The sequence below is a fragment of the Eubalaena glacialis genome, chromosome 5 (genome assembly GCF_028564815.1).
Source record: "Eubalaena glacialis isolate mEubGla1 chromosome 5, mEubGla1.1.hap2.+ XY, whole genome shotgun sequence".
NCBI classification, from domain to species: Eukaryota; Metazoa; Chordata; class Mammalia; order Artiodactyla; family Balaenidae; genus Eubalaena; species Eubalaena glacialis.
The window spans coordinates 45478198-45489120 of record NC_083720.1 but is presented as its reverse complement, the minus strand read 5'-3'; positions in this window follow the sequence as shown (position 1 = coordinate 45489120).

Sequence of the window (10923 nt, the reverse complement as noted above, 5' to 3'; positions counted from 1 at the left end):
CGAAAGAGGGTAGAAGCAGCCTTATAGCAGAGCTGTAACTGGGTAGCGAAGACCCTTCTGCTGAGTAATTTTTATTACTTTCCTTTTCTTGAACTTTTTTTGAACTTCCATCTGGTCCAAGGGTTCAACATGGTAAGGCAGTTAGCCCAAATACTGTTTTTTGAAAAGAGAAGCTTTGCGAATAGCGCTCAATGTTTTAATATATATATTTTAAAGGGGTCTTACATTTTTTATTGTAAAAAGATACACGGTTGAATGGAACTTGGAGAACACGATGAAGTACAAAGAGGGATACGAAAGCCGTCCTTAATGTTACACCAGTGTCTGAACCCAATTTTAGCTGGATCTTTGATTTTAGCTAGGGGCGCGGGGTGGATGGGGTCCCCCAACTGAAGTGAGTAAAGTCCTGGTCTCAGTCGCGGGAAGGAGAGAATGTCTATTTCACTGAGCAAGGGCTGGACGCAGCAGAGATTTGACTGTCCATTCTTGAAGGTTGGGCAAGTTGGGGGTGGTAGGTCCTCTTTGAGTTCCTTTAGATAGTTGAAGAGGAATTGCATCATAAACTCAACAAAATTCACCTATGTTCATTTAAGAGAAATTTTGTATTCACGTTATAGCTGTTTTCTCGTCCCAACGAACTCATGCTGCAGTTTCCATAACCAGAAGTTTGCTAAAACGTGTCCCCCAACCTTCTGTGTGAGTGGAGAGGAGGAGGGCTGTGTGAGCTTCAGAGGTGACAGTGCTGCAGAGCCATAGGTTACATTTGTGACTATCTCCTTTGAGCAAATTCTGTTCCCTTCATTTTATTTATTTGCTGCTCCTGCCAGGGAGAATTTGCTTCCTGGCATAGCCTCATTTACTTTTCTCTTTGCTTCAAGGACCACACCATTTCATTTTCACATGCCTAATAGAATAAGGGAGAAATAAATGTCAAAGTCCCCAAATAACTTTTGTCCTTACTGAACAATATTTCTGACGACTTTGGGATGCAAGATTTAGCCATCCATCAAACCCTGAGTTTACAAAGTGTTTAGTATGTTTTTCTGTTAGAAACCGTGGGGTGCAACAGAATTTAAAAGGGTCCCTGGCCTCAAAGACTTTATTATCTAGTAGAGGTAAGATATATCATAACTGTAAAGAGATAAAAATAGACACTGTTTCATACAGTTATAAGTGCATATGCTTCAGTTCCTTCTGTCCCCTTTGCTTGACCGAGACTTTGGTGCCATGTCCTCCAGGAAACCTTCACTAACATTCCACATCTGGGTTATGTGCCCTCCCTTTGCTCCCAAAGCAGCCTGTCTCAAAGTGCTGATCCCCTGTATTCTCCCTGTTTCCCCTAGGCATCTTGGGAGCCACGGCTTTCATCTCTGAACTCTCAGTGCCTAGATCTAGAGTTTAGACTGTGACTGCCACATATACGAGGTGTTCATAAAATATTTGAATGAATGCATGATCAAGGTCTACTGGATGTGGCAGGGTTAATTAAAGAACAGAATAGTTCCCGATTGTGGCCTTCAAATAATAAATACAAAAACAGAAAAAGCTTGAAAGGAGCCAGTAGAATGAAAAGGATATAGATGGTTGAGGAGGATATCAGGATATGGAGGAGTGTGTGGGAGGGCGTTGGCTTGGCTTATGGTGTAGGGATCAGGCTTGCCTGGATTAAAAGGTTATAAAAGAGAGTGATGCTGGATTAAAGAGGATTTTGAAAGGCTAGAAGAGTTTATTATTGATATGGGAGTCAATATGGACTCAAAAATGTTTTTTGTAGAAGCTGGGAGAGGTAAAATCTATGTTTTAGTACAATTGATAGAGGTTGGAGTCAAGGATGAAGAAAGACCAAGCAGTATAGGGAGAGTTGTGGTTTGGTGGAAAACCATGTACTGTCCAGAGAGATTTGAGATGACTCCAGTGGGTAAACTGATTCAGATTCTACGAAATTCTTTCACAACTCTGTAAATTGTTGTGCACTGCAACACAAGTCTTGTCTGTAGATATGTAGATTATATCCTGTCTAGTAGAAGTGTGTGTGTGTGTGTGTGTGTGTGTGTGTGTGTGTGTGGCGGGGGGGGTGGTGCACCAGTCTTGTCTCCATTTGCACATTCATTTCAATATTCCTGATCTGTAAATGTATCGGTTCTCAGAATTCTCTTTTGAACCAGTTATAACAATTGTTTCCACCATGAGCCAAAGAAAATCTTTAACATGTGTTCATTTTTATATCTGTATGAGTCTTGATTTTAACTTTTTTGGAAAATTATCTTTTAATAGCAGGTAAGCTGTCTGGAGACATGAGTTTTTGTTTGTTTGTTTTTTCCTTATTTATTTATTTTTTATACAGCAGGTTCTTATTAGTTATCTATTTTATACATATTAGTGTATATATGTCAATCCCAATCTCCCGATTAATCCCACCACCATCACCGCCCCCCCACCCCCACCCTGCTTTCCCCCTTTGGTGTCCATACGTTTGTTCTCTACATCTGTGTCTCTATTTCTGCCTAGCAAACCGGTTCATCTGTACCATATTTCTAGATTCCACATATATGCGTTAATATACGATATTTGTTTTTCTCTTTCTGACTTACTTCACTCTGTATGACAGTCTCTAGGTCCATCCACGTCTCCACAAATGACCCAATTTCATTCCTTTCTATGGCTGAGTAATACTCCATTGTATATATGTACCAAAACTTCTTTATCCATTTGCCTGTCGATGGGCATTTAGGTTGCTTCCATGTCCTGGCTATTGTAAATAGTGCTACAATGAGCATTGGGGTGCATGTGTCTTTTTGAATTATGGTTTTCTCAGGGTATATGCCCAGTAGTGGGATTGCTGGGTCATATGGTAATTCTATTTTTAGTTTTTTAAGGAACCTCCACACTGTTCTCTATAGTGGCTGTATCAATTACATTCCCACCAACAGTGCAAGAGGGTTTCCTTTTCTCCATACCCTCTCCAGCATTTGTTGTTTGTAGACTTTCTGATGATGCCCATTCTAACCAGTGTGAGGTGATACCTCACTGTAGTTTTGATTTGCATTTCTCTAATAATTAGTGATGTTGAGCAGCTTTTCATGTGCCTCTTGGCCACCTGTATGTCTTCTTTGGAGAAATGTCTATTTAGGTCTTCTGCCCATTTTTGGATTGGGTTGTTTTTTTAATATTGAGCTGCATGAGCTGTTTATATATTTTGGAGATGAATCCTTTGTCCACTGATTCGTTTGCAAATATTTTCTCCCATTCTGAGGGTTGTCTTTTCATCTTGTTGATAGTTTCCTTTGCTATGCAAAAGCTTTTAAGTTTCATTAGGTCCCATTTATTTATTTTTGTTTTTATTTCCGTTACTCTAGGAGGTGGATCAAAAAAGATCTTGCTGTGATTTGTGTCAAAGAGTGTTCTTCCTATGTTTTCCTCTAAGAGTTTTATAGTGTCTGGTCTTACATTTAGGTCTTTAATCCATTTTGAGTTTATTTTTATGTATGGTGTTAGGGAGTGTTCTAATTTCATTCTTTTATATGTAGCTGTCCAGTTTTCCCAGCAGCACTTATTGAAGAGATGGAGACATGAGTTTTTGATGGAACTTGCCAGATGACTCCATTTGGGAACTGGACCACAGAATCAGCTAGATACAGCTTATGAAACTGGCAAAACATACACCCCTAGCCTGTTTAGGGCCCTAACATTTCCCACTTGCTTAGGAAGAAAGAAGCTGTGAAGGTGATGGGGAGTTTAATTATAAATGCTGACTCTCAAGTAACAGTGGGACACTGGAGGGGAAAACAGATGGAAAAAAGTCCAGTGGGAGCTTAAGATGATGATGCAGATGCTCCCTGTGTGAGCTGAACAGCAGGAGTCTGGCGATTTCCCTAAAGGAGCCATCACAGAACAAAACAAGCAAAGGGAAAGGACAGAGTCTGTGGAAGACGCCCTCTGTCAGGAGATGCAAGAACCCTAGAAAGAGGAAAAGTAGGGAGTGGCTGGGGAGAGGCAAGAAGAGATTAATCTTATCAACATTCATGAGTAACAGTTATTCAGCACTTCCAGGGTCACCCTGGGCAGACTAATAATTCAACACTGCTTCTAGCTGATTTGTTTAAAATATCAACATTTGAGAGGGAAGGAAAGAACAGTTTCTAGAGATAAAAATTGTTTATCTCTTGCTATGTTCAAATTAAGGGAGTTGCTACACGTATTAACCATAAAATAACATCTTAACTTGCTTGAAATCATTTTATCCTTTTTTTCCCCAAATCATAACTGAAGAATGTTCATCACTCGCAGTCACTGAAGATAGAGGTAACCTGCACACCATGGTGGAGTCTGTGAGTTGTCCCCCAGTATTGTTCTCCCCCTTTTTCTCTAGTATTGACAGCTTTAGTCAGGCACATCACCATCAAAATAAAACTATATTTTCCAGTCTCTTTTGCTGGCAGGGTGGTTGTGTGACTAGCTTCCAGCTAATGGGAGGGAGTGGAAGTGAAATGTGAATGTGTAACTTCCAAAGCATGGCCCTTCTTCATGCCTACATTCATTTAAAAATAATTGTAGAGCGTCTACTAAGTACCAGCCAATGTTCTAGGCACTTGGGAATCCATCAGTGTATAAAAGAGATAACGATCCTTGCTTCTGTGGAGCTTATATTCTAGTGGGAGGCATCAAACAATAAATGTAATGAATAGCTAAATTATATAGTATGTTAGAAGATAAGTGGTATAGAAAAAAGCAAAGGTGGGGCAGGGTAAGGGGCTTGAGAGCAGTGAGGGAGCGGATGTGTTGTACTGTTCCATAGGGTGGTCAAGTAGGTCTCATTGAGAAAATTACCTGAGCGCAGCCTTGAAGGAACTGAGTGAGGGGATGAGCTCTGTGGATATCAGGGGAAAAAGATTTCCTGGCCTAGAGAACAGCCATTGCAAAGGCCCTGAGGCTGGAGCGTGCGAGGAAGCCAGTGTGGCAGGAGTGGAGTGAGTGAGAGGGAGAGCAGAAGATCAGCTCATGGATGGATGGGGACAGCGAGGGCTGACCATGTAGGACCCACGGGCCACATTAAGGGCTTTTATTCTGAGGGCAGTGGTAGCCCTGGGAGGATCTGAGCAGAGTGGGACAATGGCCTAACTCGAAAAGTATTACTCTGGTCTCTGGGTTAAGAACAGTCTGTAGGGAGCAAGGTGGAAACAGTGAGACCAGTTAGGCTATTGCAATAATGTAGGGAAGAGTTGACAGTGGCTCAGACTAGGGTGCTAAGTGGAGGTGTTGAGACGTTGTCAGACTCTGGGTGTATTTTTAAAGGAGGGCCATTAGAACTTTTTCATGGACTGGAGTTCGGGTAGTTGGATGTGAGAGAAAGAGGAGTCAAAGATGACTCTAAGTTTTGGCCTGAGCAGCTGTAAGGAAGTTGCCATCAACAAGGATGGGAACTAGGATGCCATCAGCTAGGAAGACTGTGGGTGGAGCAGCTTTGCAGAGAGTGGTCGGGGGTGTGAGACATCCATTAGACCTCCAAGTGGAGAGATGGAGGAAGTAGCGTGATCTATGAGTCTGGAGTTCAGGAGAAAGTTCTGGGCTGGAGGTATAAATTTGGGAGTCATTGGTATGAAGATGGTACCTAAAGCCATGGGTCCATGAAAAGAAAGAATGCAGCTAAGAAAAAAAAAAAAAAGTAAAGGGCCAAAGACTAAGCTGCAGTTTCCTCCAACACAAAGATGTTGGAACAAAGAAAAAGAACCAGCACAGAGAATGAAATGTATCAACCAGTGGGGCAGGAGGAAAACCAAAAGAGTAGTTCTTTGAGAAAAAAAGCCTTAAGATTTCTATAAAATGGAATGGTGAACCTACCTCTCCCCCTTCTTCCCTTCTTTCTCACTGGAATGCAGCCACAATGGTAGGAGGCAGAGCAGCATTATTTTAACCCATAAGACATGAGGAAGCTGGGTCACCAACAGCATGAGGCCAGTGAATCATTTCTGGATTATTAACATCCTGACTGTGACTTTCTTTCTTTCTTTTTTTTTTCCATATTAAGATGGTTTTTTAATTAATTAATTTATTTATTTATTTTTGGCTGTGTTGGGTCTTCGTTTCTGTGAGGGCTTTCTCTAGTTGTGGCAAGCGGGGTCCACTCTTCATCGCGGTGCGCGGGCCTCTCACTATCGCGGCCTCCCTTGTTGCGGAGCACAGGCTCCAGACTTGCAGGCTCAGTAGTTGTGGCTCACGGGCCTAGTTGCTCCGCGGCATGTGGGATCTTCCCAGACCAGGGCTCGAACCCGTGTCCCCTGCATTAGCAGGCAGATTCTCAACCACTGCACCACCAGGGAAGCCCACTGTGACTTTCTTTAGGCCATTGTTATTTTGACCTTTGTTAGAGCAGCTTACCTTGAATTCTAACTAATACACACAGATAACATCACAAAGTTTTGCTCAAGACATGTATTTAATTCCCCAACCCTGGTTTCAAGCTAGTGAAATGTTTTGCACTTCTTATTGGTTCTCATTCTCCCTTTGGTTTTCTTCTTTATTTTCCAAATTGAACAAATTCTTGTGGGGTATATTGGAAGTATTAAAATTTAGATAGTAAAGCAAATCACTATGCCACAGCATTATTTGATTTCTTTTGATGGTGACCATAGACTAAGAAATTGTCAAACAGGTTGGTCTCAAGGTAGGGGGCACGGTCTGCCTCTGTTCCTTAAAACTTGCACATTTGTATTACCCCCCAAAAAAAGGAATCCACAGAGAAGAGAAGCATCATGAAGAGGGTTTAATATTCATTTGAAAGTATTATGTACTTAAGTAGGAAGAAGTCTATTTATATTTCACTGGATATATGAGAATCAAGGTGGGGGAATTTGAGTTAATTGACACCATATTTCTGACTTCGTCCATTAGTATTTTAGAGGCTCTTACCAGGTCAGGCTACATAATTTTCAGGGCCCAGTGTAGAATGCAAATGTGAGGTCCCTTGTTCAGACTTATTAAGAATTACAAGATGGTGACAGCAAAGCATTAAACCAAGCGTGGGGTCCTGCTAAGGGTGGGACTTGTGTGGCCACACAGATCACACACACTTGAGGCTGGCCCTGCCCCCTATAGTATAATTTGGTTTGCTGAGAGCTTCCTGGCTGGACAACTCTTGCATGGCATTGGTCACGGTGCTCACTTCGTAACATTAATGGTGAATGTCACCAAAGCCAAAGGAGGAAGGAGCTTGACTACTGATTGTATGCTCAAGAGTTTCAAATGCTCCTGAGATTAAGAAGTACAATAAATAGAGGATATTCCATTGTATTTGTCAAGAAAGAGACTTTCATTCACATCTCTATGACAACACTTACCACTCCTTGTTTGCAATTTTGCTCTGTTTAAATTAGGAATGCTTTCAGCTGCAAGCAGCAGAATATTTGACTAACAGTGACATAAACAAATAGCGGTTTGTTTTTCTCATCTAACAACAAGACCAGAGAGAGATTTTTCCAGGTGTTAGTTTAGCTGCTTACTGATGCCTCTGCTGTTCTTGCTCTTTGCTTGGCTTATGTTCATGGTTGCATGTGGGTTCAGGCATTGTATCCACACTCAGGGCAACAGGAAGCCGGAAGAGTGGCACCAGCCACATCTGTCTTTTGTCTGAAGAGCAAAAACTTTCCCAGAAGCCCCCAAAGTGGACTTCCACTTACTTGTCATTGGCCGGTACTGTGTCACATGGCTACTCCAAGATGCAAGAGATGGGAAGTATTTATTTTTCCCAGCTTCTTTATTTTTTCTTTCAGTTTTATTGAGATATAAATGACATACAGCACCGTATAAGTTTAAGGTATACCAAATAATGAATTGACTTACATGTATTGTGAAATAATTACCACAATAAGTTTAGTTAACATCCATCATCTTGTATAGATACAAAAAAAGAAAAAGAAAAAAAAAGGTTTTATCCTTCTGATACAAACTTTTAGGATTTATTCTCTTAGCGACTTTCAAATATACCATACAGCAGTGTTAACTATAGTCATTTTGTGCATTACATCCGCAAGTCTTATAAATGGAAGTTTGTATTGTACCTTTTGACGATCTTCATCCAATTCCCCCACCCTTCATCCCCTACTCTGGTAACCATAAATCTGATCTCTTTTTCTACGAGTTTAGTGGGTTGTTTTTTTTTTTTAAGACATATGAGATCATACATTATTTGTTGTTCCCTGACTTATTTCACTTAGCATAAGCCTTCAAAGTCCATCCATGTTGTTGCAAATGTCAGGATTCCTTCTTTTTTATGACTGAATATATATATACACATTTATATATACATATTTATATATACATAAAATTCACATCTTCTTTATCCATTTATCTGTTGATGGACACTTAGGTTGTTTCCGTGTCTTGGCTATTATAAATAATGCTGCAATGAATATGGAGGTATCTCTTCAACACAATGATTTCATTCCCTCCTGATATATACCCAGAAGTGGAATTGCTGGATCTTTCCCACTTTCTATAGCAGAAGCAGAGAAGAGGGGTGGGGGATGGGAATGGATGTTGTGATAACCAACCACTGGTGTTTAATACCCCCTTCTTGACAAGACTTTGAGCTCCTTGATGGTGTGAACTGTATCATCTATCTATCTATCTATCTATCTATCTATCTATCTATCTATCTATCTATCTATCTACCTATCTATCTACATCTGTTTATCTATTTACCTATCAATCCGCTATTTATTTGTCATCTATCTATCTATCTAATTTTATTTTTTGTATTCCTAGTGCCAAGAACATGTTGGTTTATGGAACATAAAATATCGGTAGTGAGATCTATCAGAAAGGAGTTACAGGAGAAAAATAACACTGATGGTGGCTCCATGCAGACAACAGAAGCAACCCTGGCTGATTCAGTGGAGGTGTTTATTGAAAGGGAGGCTTGAGGGCTGGAGAAAAGACCCGAGGGGCAGAGCTTCCAGAAACAGTGCCCTAGACCTGCCACAGGCCTGTTGTGACGAGACAACTGCCCCATCTTCCCCACTCAGGCCCCACCGCCACGGTTGATACTCCTGGCACCCGTGCACCATGAATCCCATCTTGCAGCCACTGCTACCTCCGAACATCAGGTACCTCTGCTTCCAAAGCACCAGCAACTCCCTCCTCAGGTTTCTCGCCTCTGAATTGGAATCTGCTGAGGGTGCCGCTGACTGACTGGCAGAGCTGGGTGTGTGCTGGCCCCCGTGCTGGGAGAGCCAGGCATCGGGCTGCTCCTGAGGGAGAGGGCTTCCCGAGGTGGGCCATTCCCTAAACAGAAGAGGAGTGGGTAAGAGGGGCTGGGAAACCAGCAAACACGAGAGATGTCCACCACCAGTACTTCTAGATGAGACGTTTAACAGCCACACAAACGAGACAAACAGGAAGGTAGCTGAAAGAGGCCAGAGGCACAAATAGTTGGGTTTTTTTTTTAATGGTTAGAAATTATTTTAAATGCATCATTTCATACATCAGAAGAATAATTATAATGTATATGCTACCTATAAAGCATAGCAATAAATCAGACACCTGTGAACCCAATACTTAACCTCAGACTAGAAATTTCCAACTCCATTGAAGTTATTGCTGCACTTCCTCATCTTGTTTCTGAGCTTTATTAAAGGGTATTTATACTAGATATAGCTTTCTGTGATGTTATTCCCTTAATATTGTATTTCTAAGATTCATCCATATTGCTCTATGTATGTACAGTTGGATCAATTTCCTTAATATGTAATTAGCATGTGACTATCAGAATGTATTTATCCATCCTCCCATCAGTCGACATTTGGGTTGCTTCTAGCATCTGTTACAAACAATGGTGCTGTGAAAAAAATTTAAACATGTCTCCTGAATGACGAATTCAAAAATTCCTTTAGAAAGAAAAGTAGGAGTAGAATTGCTGGGAGGTAGGGTATAAATGCTTAAATTTGTGAGACAATATCAAATTGTTTTCCTTTTGCCAGCAGTGTATGAGTCCTAATTTTACCACATTCTTCTCATCCCTTGATTTTGCTAGATTTTTTTGCCAATCTAATTGGATGCATGTGAAGTAGTATCTCATTGTGATTTTAATTTCAAATGAGGTGAGCATCTTTACATAGATTTATTCACAATTTCCATTTACTCTTCTGTGAAATGCTAGTGCCTTTTACCCATTTATCAATTGGTAGTTTGTCTCTTAAAATTGGTTTATAGTTCTTTATATATATTGGGCACTATTCTTTGCCAGTTACATTTGTTGTAAATATCCCCCCTCCAGTTTGTGGCTTGTTTTCTCCCTTTCATCTTTTTGATGAACAGATGTGGGAGTGGAGTCAGAATTTCAGACTCAGAATTTCAGTAGAGTCTGATATTCTGAAAGCTGGTGACATGCCTGAGGACCGTTGACACACATGCTCCAGTAAAACAAAGGAATACATACTGAGCCTGAGACAGAAAAATATTTCCACATAAGGTGATAAGTCCACCACAGGCCCATGTGGGTTCTTTATCTCTAGGTTAGGAAGTGTTCCAAGCCCAAGGCCCATTCTTACGTGGTCAAGCTTGGGTTGAAACAATGCATGTACAGGATTGCCTTTCCCAATGTTTAGTGCAGAGTTTTCATCCTTGAGGTCATCTGGCTACTGAAATGTCAGCCATCACCTCTACCTTCCAGATAAGAGGAAGGGTAAAGACAAAGGTCAAACCACCCTCCCTTCCAGCTGAGTCATCCCCTTTGAAGAATGCTTTGGAAGCTCCACTCAATGTTTTGCTTAATTCCATTGTCCATCCCTATCTGTAAGGAGGGCTGATACCCAGGATAAGATCTGAGTTCTAAAACTAACAAAGAAAGGGAGCCTGGATGTTGTGGGCAACAAGCAATGTCTGCCCACATAGTAATTGCTACCCCTCAGGTCCCAGCACAAAGTTCAT